Source organism: Rhyacophila brunnea, unplaced genomic scaffold (assembly GCF_057557595.1).
Source record: "Rhyacophila brunnea isolate RB1 unplaced genomic scaffold, BYU_Rbru_1.0 scaffold_13, whole genome shotgun sequence".
In the NCBI taxonomy this organism is placed as follows: domain Eukaryota; kingdom Metazoa; phylum Arthropoda; class Insecta; order Trichoptera; family Rhyacophilidae; genus Rhyacophila; species Rhyacophila brunnea.
In genome coordinates this window covers 5,628,752-5,647,185 of record NW_028232785.1, presented here as the reverse complement: position 1 = coordinate 5,647,185, position 18,434 = coordinate 5,628,752, and the positions used below count along the sequence as shown (strand labels likewise).

Genomic DNA, 18,434 nt, shown 5'->3' with positions numbered 1-18,434 from the left:
AATATTCAAAGTTATGTATGGTTTAATTGCATAATTTTAGATATTTTATAGATAGGTATTTTTTTACTATTATCTATTATGGTTTGGTTTAGCAGGGTTTAATTGAATTAAAAAAACGAAACAACAGCTTCTGTAAATTGTGGTGTTATTTCAATGAAAAAAATACTAATACCTGATAAAGTTTAGTGTGCACTATATATAGTGGATCTTAACAGCCTACCTCCACCCTTCGCTACTGAGGTATTATTATTTGATTTAAATATATATAACGTGGAAAGACACATGATTCATGACATGCAACGGCAGGTACCTTCCTACATATTTCATTCAAAAAACACTTTAGAAAATAAATGGTTTTTATTTTTTTTACTTTTTCCACATTTTATTTCATAATTTTGATATACAAGCGCTTTTATCCTAGCGTAAATTTTCAATTGAATGACAGTAAAAAATATAGGTACATATATTGAATAAAAAAAAATTATAGAGAACGTCGGTTTCGATTGTTTACTTAAATTAATACTAACTTGTTGGTGATATTTGTACTTATTTATATACATTATGAGATTGCCTAATTTTATCATAGAAAAATTTGCTGTGTTTAAAATTCACCTACCGTATCGTCGCTATAGGATTTGTTTCCCGAATAGACCAAATGTCAATTTTACAGGAGACGAAAAACAAATTTCATTGTCGTATATTTAAATATCAGTAGATGTATCAATCATTCTTTCTACACTGTATGATTGCAACATTATCTAAGAATAGATTCCAAGAATAATATACTGTTATAAATCATTAAATGCACAGAAAATACGTTTTATTTAGAAGTACTCACTGTGGATATTCGGGAAATTTTTAGCGCTCTCTCAGAATAATGGATATTCGGGACCAAATAAGGACGTTCGGGATTTAAGATCGTAGCGTATTGCTGCACGGCCCACGGATTACTGAGTGGTCAAAAAGTACGCGCCTCAAATGTTATATTTATTTACACGATAATTGTTAATAATTACTTCTACTATTTAAATACTTAATGTTCGTAATCACCGAAGTTCGTATGTAATAATAACATGCGGCAATCGCTTTTTCGGTGTTTTCGGATTAAGTACCTAATAAAATAGTTTTTAAGTAATTAACTATTTTTTTATTGAACGAATAATTCACACGATTTAAGAATGTACCATTCTAATAATTGAACACACATAATTTTTAAAATCACTTCTGAGAAAATATATTATAACCAATAGAAAAAATCTTTTTGAAAAAAGTAAGACACCCGGCAAGAATCGTCCCTACATCTCCTGGGTTTACGACCTAGTCCACGAATTATCCACTATGCTACGAGGTGACATACTTATGACGACAAACTTTAACTATTGGCCTTTTAATACCTACTCATCAGTATTCTTCAAAATCAAGCGACTATCGGCGATCGGTTTTTGTTTATTAAATAAAAGTAAGTATCTACTACTTCAATTACTAACCGACGTCACGGATTTCTCCAATATTTTATGATGGTACTTACTCGTACTTGCTAACAATTTTATATTAATACTTGTTCCAAAAAAAAAAAAATTATGTATATATTATATCTGTATATTATTATATCTATATATTTCTATAATTAACAATTAAACTTATTACAAACCACCAAATAAATATTATATATTATTTACTATTGGTATGACAACACAAAATAATAGCATCTATAAATTAATTACCATTGGCTGCTAATATTAGGTAGGTACCAATATCCTAAGTATATAATATTCACCAAATAAATAGTTACTAACATACGTCATATTAAATTAAATTAACTATCAGCGCATTCAAAAATAAATAATAGCATCGCCTTTATTTTCATAGAAATACCTAGATTAAAAGTAAAATAAAGACAAACAATATTTGATTAATAATAATTTGAAATAATAATTATTTTTTAGTCATAGTAGTTGCCGGGTCATACTGTAGAATTCATATAGCCGTTGGGATTTTGTGTCATTTATCAAAACAAAATGCAGTTATTTAGGTTAAAATACTCACTTCCATAACTTTACTATAAGTTCAGGGCAAACTGGTGATGTATCAGCTATAAATGATCTCTTCAAATTTGATGAATTCACTATTAAAACAATAGTAACTTTAAAAACAATATCAATAAGACGAAATTTGAAAGAGGCCCCCGGACGGCCGAAAAATATGAAAGTGGGCGTGATTGTTTTAGAGCTAGACAACGTGAATGTGGGAGCGAGATGCACGGCGTCAGCGCGGTTTGATTGGCTAAAAGTCATATTCGGGAAATAAAAACGCAGCCACAGATTTATTTCGACCGAAATTAACTTGGATATTCAGGTACGAATAGTTGGACATTCGGGAGGACACCACGGAGTAATTGTAACTTAACATGACGTATTCGGGTTTTTTAAAAAAATATCTCTGTTCCTAGATAAAAATATATTGTTTTTATAAATGATTTCGGTAGAGTTCGATAAAAGAAATTGAACTGCATTAAAATGTCGATTTCGACAAAAATGGATATTCGGGAAACAAATCCTATTGCGACGGTATGTTAAAAAAAAGGTTCCCTATCAATGACAAATTTTGTATTGTACATTGTAGTTCTGTTATGAATGCTCGATAAATACAAACTTCATTATTCCCATCCTAACCAAATAATAAAAAAAATATATTTCCTATCTATAAAATATCCAAAGTTGTGTACCTATAATTTAATCGCATAATTTTAGAGTATTTTTTACTATTAGCTATGGTTTTCGCAGGTTTCATCGAATTAAAAAAACTTAGTACACCATCTGCAAATTGTAGTTTTTTTTTAATGAAAACAGAATAATATTAAATACGATTTAATAACAATAAACAATAATTTAAAATTTATTCTGCTCATTATGCTCTGCCTAATCAAATAATAAAAAATATTATCATATCAATAAAATAACCAAAGTTATGTACCTACCTATAATTTAATCACATAATTTTAGATATTTTAGATGCCTATTAATATTAATTATGCGTCAATGATAAATTAAAATTTACAAAATAAATAGCGCCGAGGAGTTCAATTAAAAGACAATAGGTAATTATACCTGGCTTCAGCAATAAAAATAATTACACGACAAAGTAATGGCAAATACATTGAGAGAAAAACTTGTTAGTATTTATTTCTTTACATACCTACTTAAGTAGGTATTTTGAAGATGCTCGACCAAACTGATCTATTTGATTATAAACTATTGTCAATAATGAATTTCATCAAATCGATCGTAAGAAATTTTCTCACCAACACCACCATCTGTAAATTGTCTTTTTTATTGAAAACAGAATAATATTAATTTTTTTTTTCAGAATCTGGATCAGTATGAAACACTGTTTTCATTTATGCATTTTATTTTGAAGAAATTTCTATTTAGCTAAAAAACATGCCTATTAATATTAATTATGTGTCAATGATAAAATCATTTTCAATAATAATAATAGCACACGTGTCACCGCATCAAAGCGGTCTTTGTATTAATTATTATTTTTATTACGATCGCCGGAGTTTCGGCCGAGGCAATGCATAAAAAAAGGTAATAAAAACCGCGCTCGCAAATAATAATGAGTTCGAGCGGCTTGACATTGTGGCTGGCAAAGGAAAAGTGTGCGATTCTCGTAAACACGAGTATCTTCCGTCTGAACGCTCCCATTTAGTTATGTGTAAATGCGGAATCTCTGCCACACAGGTGGCTTAAAAAAAGTGCGATACGGGTGTCTTCCGTCTGAACGCTCCCATTTAGTTATGTGTAAATGCGGAATCGAGCCACGCCGGTGGCTCGACACCGGAATCCCGTCTGAAAGAGGGCATAGAGTCTATTAGAGCCATAAGCGATTTGTAGATTGCCTTTGGTTTCGCTTTAATAATATACTTAGGTACCTTACATTTGACCAGACATCAGATGTATCATTATGTATCTTTTTGAACTTTATAATAATATAATTAGTAGGATGCCTAATAGGTATTATAATATTTAGTTTACTATAAATGCATCACATCAAAATAATACATAATATAAGGTGGCAATACTATTCGGTATCTTTTGTTTATGGCGGGTGCAATCAACATCGTCTACTATCACGGCTGCCAGAATATACCAGTTTGTCAGGATTGCTTACAGTGTTACTCCATAATCTGTGAGAACGAACGCTTTCAAATCGTAAAATGGACGTAAAACGCGAAGGAGGTGACTTCGAGTCTGATGCAAATGAGCAACGTCTGTTCGATGTGTCCTTACATGGAAAAAATCCACAGTTAAATACTTACAATAAACACGAGTATGATGATTATCCCCGCCACGCTGCCGAGGTTAGTTTTTCAATGGTTATTTATTACTTTCTCGGGATAAACATTCTCCAGAGAATCGACAAACAATGGTGCCAAAGATATCATAAAGTATATTATGTCCGAACGAATCATGTACCTAGTCATGTCGGATATCGAATTGGAAATGTTTCAATAACCGAGGAAGAAAACTATTTGACACTTCCACCGATAAAAAAAAAACTATAAATCAGTCGCCAGCGACACTTAAACCAATTGTTTTAGATAAGGAAAGTTGGTACGTTCGTTTTGAATTACCATTGAGTAGGTATTGTTATTTTATAGTAATACAATATACCAATTGAATTAGTCGACGTAATTGAGTATCGACCAGTTTCCACCGCTTTGAGGTCACTTTGAGGTGTCCTTATGGCGTTATCTGCATAATTATATTTTGTTTTATTTTAAATTAAATTATAATACGTATGAATTGACATTGACAATTCAAACATTATTGCAGATTAGTATTGTTTGCAATTGCTTGTTACCTACTATTATAATATATTAATGAAGTTTGGCGTCAGATAACGACAGAAACCATGCCCACTCAAGTGTGTGGTCGAGCTTCGCACGTATTGTCGGTCTTCTTAAAAATATTCTTGATTTTATAACATAATGTTTTGTTTTTTAGAATATTGTTTCAGACCCAACAATAATAACATCGAAGAATCAGCTAATTGACATAAAGACTGAGCTTATTGAAGACATTTATGAAGATCCGCAACAGGGTAGTTCTTATTCGGAACAAGTGAATCGGGTGAGTTCCTACTTTTATTTTAATAAATACTAATTGTGTGATGGGGTGGAATGATTATAGTGACGGAATGAACTCTAAAACATTCGAATATTTTGATATTGTTAGCTGTCACCAGTAGGTATCATAGAAATAATAAAACAATTTGCATAGGTACCTTCTTAAAATTTTTTAGATTTTCCTTGTCTTTTCTGCAATCAAGAGCAATACAATACTTATTAAGTATAGGTATTATTCGTGAAACATACATATAGTTGAAGTAGGTACTTTAACAAAAGGCACCTACTGGGTAAAGTATTCGGACAGCAGTGGAGGAGTTCTGCGTTCAGCCAACTTGGAGTCGCATGGAGGTCAAGGCTGTATTCTGTGAGGACCAGATGTCGTTTGTTTAACGCGTGCGTGCTACCTGTGCTCCTGCATGGCTGTGAGACATGGCATCTTACTAAGCTTCAAGAGTGTTAGCTTTTGAGCTTTGAGAATCGATGTCTCCGCCGAATCTTAGGGGTACATTGGTACAACCGCGTTACAAACACCCGAGTTCGTGAGCAGACACATCAGCCTTCGGTGATTGAGGTTATCATAAAGATACGCTTAACGTGGCTGGGACGCGTATTCCGGATGCCGCCAAATAGTGCGACACTTCGTACCCTTGTGGCACAGCCTCAAGGGTTCCGTCGCCATGGCCGCCCCACCCTCACCCTGCAGCGGTGTTACAAGAGCAACCTACGTGCTGCAGGTCTGACATGGCGGGAAGCGCAAGAGTTGGCATGAACCGAGGAAGTGACGTCAACTTGTGCTTGCTCTATGTCCCAATGTTAGGACGTGACCGGGTGGAAGAAGAAGAAGAAGAAATGGAGGAGTGATAAAATAAGGTGTTGAGAGTTCTACTTACTTTAAATGCATCATTGTCGAAAAATGCACTTTAAACAATTCAACGCCATTTCGTAAAGTGCTCAAATATCATAAAACAGCTCAAATCCAATCGTTGTATATCCCATTGAACTACCAACCGTTCCGTTCAGTGAATAAATGAAAGGTGATGTTTTATTAATAAGAACAATACGAACAACTTGTTACTGTTGAATGTTTTAGTTGGTACGTAAACATTGTGTTTGCTATGGTTTTTATCTACCATGGATCGGGCCATTCTAAACCACATGTACGCTGGACATGCCTACCCCTCAGCCGTTACCTTCCCTATCCATGCATTAGCCAGTGCTCTCGCTTCGAGCATACTTCATCATGCAGTGACTACAGGTGAAATAAAGGGCCACACATGATGTCTGTTATAAATCAATCTCCTACCAGATCTGCCAATTCTCATAGTACGGTGCACCTTTATCTGATAACCGATTTGTTTTATTTAAAATATATTTATTAATTATTGTTTTTTCAGAGGCGTTCAACACACATGTTCAGTATAAAATCGGATACCAACTTTCAGCGAGTTGATTTCAAAGTGGATTATGTTGACGACACAATAAACCAAAGCATTCATGAGGAACCAAAACCCGGTTGCTCTTATTCTGAACGGAAACCAGTTTATCAAGTAGCTACACAATAGTCTATGAAACTTGAACAATGCATGTACGTAGGTTTGTTTTGACATAAACACCACAGATTCGGGTACGTGATCATAGGGTGTCTTGTTTTCATATGAGATATAGGACATGAAAGTACGTATCAAAAACACAATCAATATACGAATCGTTCCAGTCTTCCAGCCAAAAAAGTTATGTGCAGTAATTTCAAGTAAACACTTGAATCACTTGACCAGTTTTAGCATCAGAAACAAAAACACATCTTTTTTCATCCGTGCTAGATTCGAAAAACAAAGATTTTATGGACTCATTTTGAATCGTAATTAGTTCAATGATTTGTTTTTACTCTCCCATAACAGAGAACCAAACGTGGAGTAAAAGGTGCAGTTGTTATCTTTCAATTTAATATTTAAATTGGCTATTTTATCAACCACAAATCAGTAGTTTCATCATACAGACCAATTTATTTACATTGTCATTCCGTATTTCTGCTGAAGCATCTTTCATTTACGAATCGTTAATACATCAGCGATTAAGGTAAGCATATGTAATTCTTCTTCTTTTTTCACCTTCTCACGACCCAGTATTGGGGCGCCACTTCCTTCGGTCCATCGCCAACTCTCGCGCTTCCAGACTTGTAGCACGTATATCGCTTTAGTGTGCAGGGTAAGGCAGGGCTGGCCACGGCGACAGAACTCTTGAGACTGTGCCACAAGGGTACGTGAGGTCGCGCTCTCTGGTGACATCCGGAACACATTTCCTAGCCACATAAGCCGTTTTTCGCGATTACCTCAATCACTGAAGGCTGCTGTGTCTGCTCAATAAGACATCGTTAAATTAATATCACTTAATATTTTCTAAAAAATTTTTATATGTATGTTTGTCGTTTTCGTAAGATTTTAAGAAAAAAATGGTAAAATAGTTTTAGATTTTTGGAACTATTTTCATCTCCAAATAGTCTGGATAATCGAGCCTCTACTGCATTATGATTTACGATAACTTTATATGTGGGGAATTGCAAGATGCCGAACGCATCCTATTGGAGTGGCCCATATGTCAGTTAAAGGGTAAGAGTTTCCAACCAATAAGACCGATCAATCATTGTTACTTGGTATCTGCAATCGAGAATGTTTTTTCTCGTCGTGAATTGGCTGTAATAATAATCAAACACTCTAGCTAGAGCTCGCCAACCGAGCTCAGGTAAATTGCGCCTGTGATATTCAACGCAACATTGAAGGTAGCTTAACGTTCGTTACGCCATGGTATACGACTCTATAAGAGGTGGCAGAGAGAAAAACGTGTTAGTGAAATCTCGCATGCGTATATTAATTGTTAAATTATTTGTCCACGATAGTCACATAACAAATACACGATAGAACCGACAAGGTTCACTTCCATCTCACATCACAAGTCGTTCAGCGAATATATTTTACTTCATGGTCAAAATGCCCTCACCGGATTCGCTTAAGGCAGATTATATTATATTGTCTTAAGTATGGACTGATATGATTTTGTATTTAAGTATAAAGTTTATTAATTTTTTTAGATCTCTTCAAAATACGTTAGCAATGTAAAATCGGAAAAATATTTCGAGCGGATTGACTCAGACAATGAGATTGTTCAAGCGAATGTTCGCCAAAGCAATTATGAGCAATCTAGTTGCTGTTATTCTAAATGCAACCCAGGAAATCAGGTATTATAACAATCTATTCATTAAAAATAATCCACATACGATTTTAACGGTGTTAACTCTGAAAAAAAGGTCGATATCCGAATGGGAATGGCTGGAGAAACATTTAACTCGATGCTGAATGTCTGGGATCATCATATCAAATGCTGCCTATTGGACCCTTGCATTCTGACAGTGCTGCTTTACGGTAGCGAATCATGGCACCTTACGAATGCTCAGAGCAACCATATACTGAGCTTTGAAAACAGATTTTTGCGACGGATACTGGATGTACGGTGGTATAAATTTAGGAGAAACGAGGAGATAAGAGAACGTACCATGCAGCCTCTCATCACAACGAGAGTGAAAAAGCGATGTTGGACCTTGTTCGGCTACGTGCTGCGGATGCTAGATGAGAACCGCCACCTGGATTGCCTGTTTTTCAAGCCGACCGGATTCCAGCGTCCTATACTAATACTATCTATAGAGTATACGGCGGAGCTACGGAAAGTTGGTTTGCCCTGGAACGAAGCAAGAAGACTGGCAAGCGACAGGGATTCTTTGCGGCCCCGCGTGTTATCCATTTGCTCCAATTAAGGGGCGGATATGGCCGAAGAAGAAGAAGAATAAGCTACTGAATTAAATTTACTTGTGCGAAAAAAACTGACCATTTCAATCGATTTTAACTAAAAACAACCTAGAAGAACTCACTTACCTTATTCAACACACTGTGAGTGCCAATTTAATAGTTTACCATTTCTCTGATGCTCCAAACATGCGGTCATTATATAAACTTTCTCAACTGCCATTAATCGAATTTATAAAGGTCAGTTTCCAAATAGGAATGCAAAAATTTGTCAATGACTTGGCTTAAGTGATATTATTAATTATTATTTAATTGGCAGATGATGCAGTGTATATTTAAACAGGTACATAAGACTATTAAATTTTACTGATTTTCAATTTAGATGCTTTTAAATGAAAGTAGAATTATCACACATTTCAAACAACTCATTACGAACTACTCAAGTAACAGGTTGAAAAGTTGCAGGTAAAGGAATGCAAACTAAATCGTATACTAAATTTCAGGAAGTTGATTTCAATTTTCTTTTTTATGATGTCCTGTAATTCGATTACTTACAAACTATTCTATAAATACTAGTCTTCTGCTTAAATAATATATATAGGTCGGCAGCGAATATATTTAGCTAGGAATAGGATGCTCTGATAAACATATATGGCAGAATAATATTTTTTATCAATCCTCACAAGGTCAAATGAATATAATAACTAGTCTGATTCCATATTATCAAAGTCATATTTTAAGTCTTAATAATATATTTAAATCCCATGCGAATTGACTTGAAATAAAAATATTGATCAACATAAGTATCTTTTTTCGCTGATTTTATCCACCATGCTTGTCAAGATTCCTATGTTTATATTAAGATTTTTGATTTAATTCGATATTTCACCTTCTTTTAGTTGATTTCTGCAACCACTGCCGTGACATATTCCGGTAGTCTCGGATTGCCAGAGAGAGAAGTACAAGAGCCATACGATGAAATACAGATTGACTATCAAGACATTAAAAAAGAATTGGGTGTATATGAAACGACTACTAATATAGTCAGTCGCACTGCTAAACGTAAGCATATACAATCTACCCCCAAAAATCCCGAATTATTAGTAGCTGTTATAAAGTTGGGGAAACAATCATTTAATAAGGAAAATTTTGTGTGCAGTTTTTGTTTTGATTTTTTTGCTTCGCTATCTCAATTGAAGCTTCACAAAACGTGTCATAAAAAATCAATAGCGGAAACTGTTAATTATGTAAGCATGCGATCCGAATTCAAGAATCAAAAAAAAATGACCCATTCTGATAAAAAACCATTTAAATGTGACCACTGTGATTACTCCTGTAAACAATCCGGAGTAATAAAAATACACAAAATGATTCATTCTGGTGAAAAGCCATTTAAATGTGACCAATGCAATTACTTTTGTAGAACATCTTGTAATATGAAAAGCCACAAAATGACTCATTCTGGTGAAATGCCTTTTAAATGTGACCAATGTAATTACTCTAGTATAACATCTTGTAATATGAAAAGGCACAAAATGACTCATTCTGATAAAAAGTCATTTAAATGTGACCAATGTAATTACTCGTGTTTAAGATCTTGTGACATGAAAAGGCACAAAATGACTCATTCTGGTGAAACGCTTTTTAAATGTGTCTAATGTAATGACTTGTAAAGAATCGGTTAATATGAAAAAACACAACACCACTCATTCTGGTGAAAAGCCATTTAAATGTGACCAATGTAATTACTCTTGTATAACATCTTGTGATATGAAATTACATAAAATGTCTCATTCTGGTGAAAAACCATTTAAATACGAAAAATGTGATTATTGTTGTATACAATCCGATACGATGAAATCACACAAAATGACTCATTCTGGTAAAAAGCCATTTAAATACGACCAATGTAATTACTCTTGTATAATGTCTAGTAGAATGATAGCTCACAAGATGACTCATTAAAACTCGTTAAAACTGGCATCGTCAGCAGATTTCGATCTGGTGATATGAAAATACACAAAATGACTCATTCTGGTGAAAAGCCATTTAAATGTGATTAATTTAAATAGTATTCTATAACATCGTGTAATATGAAAATACACAAAATGACACATTCTGTTGAAAAGCCGTTTCAATGTGACCTTGTAATTAATTATTCGTGTATAGCATGTGGCACCATGAAAGTACACAACATTGGCTTATTTAAAATAGCTTTATAATTGTTTCATTGTTATCACTCATCCACAAGTATGAAAATACACAAAGAGACTCATTACGGTTAAAAACTATTTACATATTATGACCATTGTAATTTTCCCATGTTTTCCTGGTGATATGAAATACACAAAACAATTCATTGTGGTGGAAAGCCAATATTAACAATATTAATAAAGTGTACACACGAAAAACATGAAATGTCGCACGAAACTTGAAAATGACTTAGGCATTTGGAAAACTTACATTTTCACCCGTACTTTCATCTAACTTTATGAAAAAGTATAAAACAAATCATAGTCCTTCGAAAATAACGGTTTCTCGATACCCCATACAGGTCCATAAGTGGGACTTTCCATGACCTGTAATGATATGTATGAATGAACGTTAAGCATTAAAATGTCCAATATATATGAAAACTGCTACACAAGTACCTCTAATCCGAAATTAAATTGTGAATTATGACAACTTTTGGTTTGTTGATATTTCTTTTTTTGCTAATTTACCCTTCAATAACTCTTGTGTTAGATCTGGTAATATGAAAATACACAAAACGACTTACTCTGTGAAGTGCCATTTAAATGTGTTCATTGTGATTACTCATGTCGATCATATTATAGCATGAAATTGCATAAAAAGATACGTCATTCAGTTGTTAACATCTTAAATAGTTAACGCTTCTAGTTTTAGGTTGTTACTTATCGTTTTCAAAACTATAATTAATATGATTTGATTATGCCATTAATATTTTCTAATGCTCTATCCTGTGTGACACTGGTCTATAATATTTATTAAACATCTATGTGTATACTTAATACAAAATATGCTTGTTTGTTTGGTATTGAGTTGACAAACGATTGTGTGCCTTATTTATTCTTATACAATGTTACTTTTCTTATCAGTATAATCTAGCAATCATCGTGACGTATAGAATCACATTGATTATAGTGGCTTGAACAATGTTAAGAAATTAACCGAATCAACGTAGAAAATCAGTACCTAATCGATTATATATCAAACAACTTCATCATCATCATCAGCCTGGGGATCATTTTACTGCTGGATGAAGGCGTATCCAACATGGTTTCACTCTTCCTGGTTCTGTGCATTACTATAATTATAAAAATTACATAATATGCAGCTATTTATATCATCATTAGTATCAGCCTGAATCAATCCATTCCTAGATGGAGAGTTCCAAGCTAATTCCATTCCTCCCGGTCTAATGAATTCCTACAATTATCAAAATTTATAAGATAATAACGATACATACCGCTATAATTATAATATTCATCATCCGTAATCAATCGACTGCTAGACGAAGGCTTCCCCAAGTTGATTCTGCCCTGTGCATTGTTGTATTCATCAGAACTGGTGTTCAATAATAGTCAATAAATAAGGCAAGTGCGAACTAAAGATAATAGTGAGTAAAAAAGACAAACTTTTAAATAATCCTACATTTCGAAGCCTTATTGGCTCACGACCGTAGTAATAATTCGTTATATAATGTGACATTGTGTATTGATTTTTTTTTCATATCATAATGTTTCCAATATGTCTTAAGAGTAATATACCTATCCAACTCCGCTCGGAGACTTCAACCATGTGTTTTCTTTTCTTGCTGAATGACGTACATAATGAAAGACTCCCGAATATCGTCTCCCTGGTTATAGACAATATAATAGGTAGATTGTTAAATAACTGCAATCACATGTAGAAGGTATTTATACTCAGATGCTGTGAATATATTAGTATTGCAGAATTGCTCATAACCGCATCATTCATGTGCGTGCAGGATGTGCTGACATTATGAAATGGTCAACGTGTAGATATCGTTATCTTCAGCATACACTCCACTTCTCGAGGGCCTTAAATAAAGCCTCAGTTCTCCACCATCGGGTACTATCACAAAAATCGCTTCTATCATTCCCAAGTTTATCAAATTAGTTCAATGTGTAGGTATTTTTGCTTAAATTACCTAACATATTATTTCGTAGTTTCTCTTATAGAAACACTGTCTGTTATCTATTTTACTGTGCGTGAACTGATCATGCAAGTTCGTCAGTGACAAACTGCGAGATTGAGGCATCCCTGATTATTGACACCAGCGTGTATACGATCTTGTATGAACATTTATTTAGACGTGAATAAGCTATGTTCGCGTTGGATCCCGCATAATTTGACAATCGCACAAAAAAGGCGCGTGTCGATTAGTCCAAGGAAATGCTCAAAAAATACGATCGAGGTGCTTCAAAAAACGTTGATAAGATTAATTATTGGCACGAAATGCTTTCTTTTTATTTCCGACAGTCAAAGATAACTGACCCAGATCTTAGAATGGGCTATATAAAAGAAAATTGTTTCATCAGTGATATCTCTTATGCAAAGGTGTGTGCGGTCGTGTTTTATAATAATGTGTTTAATTTAGATTTTTTGGAAAAGACTTAAATTATTTTATTTATAAGTTTAGTGTATATTATGTCTAATGATCCCTAAAAGTTTTTTTTTGTTTCGAAAAAAAGAAGACAATTTGTTAATAAGGGGGCGCTCAAATAAACGTTGTTTAGGGCACCAAATAACCTCGCGCCGGCGCTGCATAGCGGTTGAGCACCGTCCATAATTGCTACATGGCCCTCCTATCGGAGCTTACCTATTTTAACAAATTTTAATGCTGTGATACATTATGCTCGGAAGAGCTCTAGGGTTTTGGTAGGCCCTGCTGACACTCTACTTCCAAGTTGATACAATAATTTATTCATTTCTAAACAAATTTCAAATCAATCTTTCGTAGAAATAATAGATCATAGCGTCTATCTATAGTCATACCCATTAATAATATCGGATTTAGAATTAGGTGTCATATTTTCACTGAAACTCCAAGGTGTGTTAGTAGGTAGCGATAAATAGTGCTGTCATTAAAATTTCCATACCTATATAATATTGTGTTGAGTCCTTTGGTGATATTTCGGATACGTCCATAATCTTTATGGCTTTTATACAACATAATTATACGCAACAATCTTTAATTCTAGTACTAGTACTACACTACAGCGTAGTAGCGATTCTGAGAAAATATAGGTAGTATGCAATAGAAAAAGTCTTTTTTGAAAAAATGTGACACCCAGGATCGAGCCTACATCTCTCGGGTTTCGCGCCCATGCTCATTGAACATTACGCTATAGGTATCATATCTAATTGCGACACATTTTAACTAATGGCTCTTAGAATACTTTGGTATATATTACAATAGCATTGTGGTCAATTTGCATGGGTGCTAAATTCGAGAGACGCAAATTTGATACTGCTGGGTGTCGCATTGTTCTATTGGTTACATATTTTCTCAGAAGTGTTTTCAAAATTATGTATGTCAATAAAAAAATGTTACATTCTTAAATCTTGCGAATTATGCATTAAATAAAAAATATAGTTTTTTGAACTCTATTGTACTTTGTTAATTTCTGAAATCCGGAATTCTCGAATATAAAAAAATACATTAGGTACAGTATCTATGTATTATTGTAGTTAACTTCTTGCAATGTGTATTGTTTGAAAGCAAATCGAGAAGCTTTTACATGGATTTTGATAGGCGAAGTTAAGATAGCGTTACCAAAACGTGAATAAATAACTATGAAACGAATTCATTGAAAGTTCCCAGATGACTCAATTCAAACATAAATATGTTGAAGCACGTGGGTCGCAATAAACTTATTACAGAAAATAAGGTTGTACTAAAATAATGTGATTTAAGTTTATTTATGTATTATTTTAAAATAAAAGTTTTGAATGTGTGTCTCATTTTATTATTAAAACTAAAACAAATTACATTATATGGATATTTTCCAATAAAAATCTTAAAGTATTACAAAAATTAATACCTAGGTACTAACATATTAATAAATTATCTAAAATTATGGTTTGGGAAATAAATCAGTGAACTACCAGCAGAGTATTCATATATAGTTGATATTATATAGTCGAAAAAGAACATCTTGTCCGCGTGTTAAAACTATGTACTAACAATCCCTCCCAGTGCAGCTAATCGCACTTCCATTTTCAAATTCAAGAGGCGCCCCCAAATTTACCATTTATCATTTTTCGCTCCAGTGATGTTGATTTATTCTTATATTGTTTACTTATGGTTTATTGCTAAGGCTAAAAGGAGTCGCGTCGAAAAAGAGGGCCGATACATTATTTACCATGCATCTAGCACGCGTTGCCGCCATGACAGTTACGTCACTGAGAAGTCTTTTATCAACTACAGCGACGTCCTGTTATCGCCGATTTCTTGTCGGTCAGTAATCAAGCCGAGGAAGATAGTAAAGATATACATACACAGAATAGTAGAAAAATAAAATGTAAAAACATAATATTAATAATTATGAGTCAGTCATGTACCTCCCTAATAAGTTGTTTATATTATATTAACATACATACATCGGAGATGCTATAGAAATGATATGTTCTAGTTTCAGAGAGAACTGCTAAGAGAAAATGAGAATAATAAAAATACAATACATAACAAAATGTTAGAAGTGGCACATTTAAAGAAAGACTGTAAAATGTGTTAAAAGTAGGGAATTAACAATTTAAACTTATTTAAAAAGTGAGTAGCGAGCAGAGGTCGTAAGACAACAAAGAAACTTTCAATTGCAATGACTGGCAAAGACCAACGACTGGTATTGTTACTGGCACCACACGAATCATTTTCCATAATTTGCGATAAAAATATTTATCAATATGAAAATACAAGACAGGAAAAAAGTAAACGAAAAATTTAAGGCATCCGATACTATTTAAAAAGAACGAACATTCATTATCACCTGACAATCGGATAATATAATGTCACAACAGTGGGGTTATACAAGTAAAACATTATATTACGAAGTTTCCCAATGTTTTTAAAATGTGCTTTTGGTCACACGATGATAAATGATAGATAACTCATTTGATGACATTTACATCGTATTATTATCATAAAACTAATGCTGGAAAATTTCCCAAACATTGGTAAGTATATAATATTCCTACGACAATTAATGCACTACATTTTTATTGGCACTAAATTGATTGCTAACGCTATTAAATAATATAATGTCTTAATCAATGACTTATAACTTATGAAAAAGATTAATTAATACGATTAAAAAGGTCAGCGTGACACTATTTTGTGAATTGTGTAGGTACGAAATTGTTAACATATTGCATGGTAACATTCAATATAATTACAATATATTATTACGAACGTGAATCGTTTTGTGTCTTTTCAGTATAGCATATGTTCTACAAGAGTAATTACATCGGTCACATTTGAATAGTTTTTCACCAGAATGAGTCATTTTGTGTATTTTCAAAGCACAAGAATGTATGCAAGAATATTCACACTGGTCACATTTAAATGGCTAATCACCAGAATGAGTCATTTTGTGTTTTTTCATACTACGAGAGTGTATACAAGAGTATTCACAATTGTCACATTTAAGTGGCTTTTCACCAGAATGTCTCATTTTATGTAATTTCAACTGATTAGATGTTCTACAAGAGTAATCACACTGGTCACATTTAAATGGCTTATTACCAGAATGAGTCATTTTGTGTTTTTTCATCACACCGGATCGTACACAGGAGTAATCACACTGGTCACAATTAAAAGGTTTTTCACCAGAATGAGTCATTTTGTGTATTTTCATCACACCGGATTGTATACAAGAGTAATCACACTGGTCACAAATAAAAGGTTTTTCACCAGAATGAGTTTTTTTGTGTATTTTCAACGTACCGGATGTTCTACAACAGTAATCACAATGGTCACATTTAAATAGATTTTCATCAGAATGTCTCATCTTATGTAATTTCAACTTACTAGATGTTTTACAAGAGAAATTACACCGGTCACATTTAAATGGCTTTTCACCAGAATGAGTCATTTTGTGAAATTTCATTTCTACAGATCGTATACATGAATAATTACACTTGTCACATTTTAATGGTTTATCACCAGAATGAGCCATTTTGTGTATTTTCATCGCAGCGGATTGTACACAAGTGTAATCACACTGGTCACAATTAAAAGGTTTTTCACCAGAATGAGTCATTATGTGTATTTTCATCGCGTTGGATGTTCTACAACAGTAATTACAATGGTCACAATTAAATGGCTTTTCACCAGAATGGGTCATTTTGTGTATTTTCATCGCACGAGATGTTCTACAACAGTAGACACAACGGTCACAATTAAATGGCTTTTCACCAGAATGGATCATTTTGTGTATTTTCAAATCACCAGATCCTTTGCAAGAGTAATTACACTGGTCACATTTAAATGGCTTATTACCAGAATGAGTCAATTTGTGTTTTGTCATCGTACGGGATTGTATACAAGAGTAACTACATTTGTCACATTTAAATGGCTTGTCACCAGAATGAGTCATTTTGTGTATTTTCATCGCATCGGATTGTATACAAGAGAAATAACATTGATCACATTTAAATGGATTTTCACCAGAATGAGTCATTTTTTGCCTTTTTATCACACCGGATGTTATACATGAGAATTTATGATGAGTGCCACTGACTATATTGGTAATCGTTTCATATACGCCCAATTCTTTTTTAATGTCTTGATAGTCAATTTGTATTTCAAAGTATGGCTCTTGTACTTCTCTCTCTGACAATCCGAGACTACCGGAATAGGTCACGGCAGTGGTTGCAGAAGTCAACTAAAAGAATGTAAACTATCGCATTTACTTAGAGGCACACGACATAGTTATAACAGAATAATATTTAAAAAAAAAACACACACACAAAGAGATTGAAAGACTGGAGAGGGAACACGCCATCATTTATGTACTAAAAAATACGAATCGGAGAAAGACAGTTGGTAATGTTGGTATTCTGGAGCTACTTCAAGTCGTGTGGTAAAACAACATGGCGGATATGATTTTGTTATTATCTCGATTTATACGTATTATACGTTATTATTCGGTAAAAAAATGTTTATTAATGGAAGAATACAAATGAGTAACAGCATTTCGGAACAATATGCATACTATTAATTATTTATACATTGATAGTTTTTCCTAAAAGATCTTTTACAATAACAATTCAAAACTTTTAGATCAAACGTCAAATGGTTGTTTATTGCGAAAAATCTAGGGCCGTATGCATAATATTATTTTGAACCAAAAATATACGATGTCTTTTTCAAAGTAAAAACTGTTAGTGCTTGTTAATGACATTCATTATTTACATAGATTTTATTATTTACATATAAATATTCATTACTGTGTGGG

General features: G+C 33.4%; 1 protein-coding gene and 1 long non-coding RNA gene across 2 annotated transcripts in view; one reads left to right on the top strand and one right to left on the bottom strand.

Annotated features, from left to right (window-relative positions):
- Positions 1–18,434, bottom strand: part of LOC147076245 (RNA polymerase-associated protein CTR9 homolog) — a 578,712-nt gene that overhangs the window by 540,335 nt on the left and 19,943 nt on the right. The gene's annotated exons all lie outside the window — the stretch shown is intronic.
- Positions 4,135–11,611, top strand: LOC147076246 (uncharacterized). The gene is made up of 5 exons (XR_015069892.1): positions 4,135–4,363; positions 5,010–5,135; positions 6,529–6,681; positions 8,220–8,366; positions 9,828–11,611. It is a non-coding gene; the product is annotated as an uncharacterized LOC147076246 (long non-coding RNA).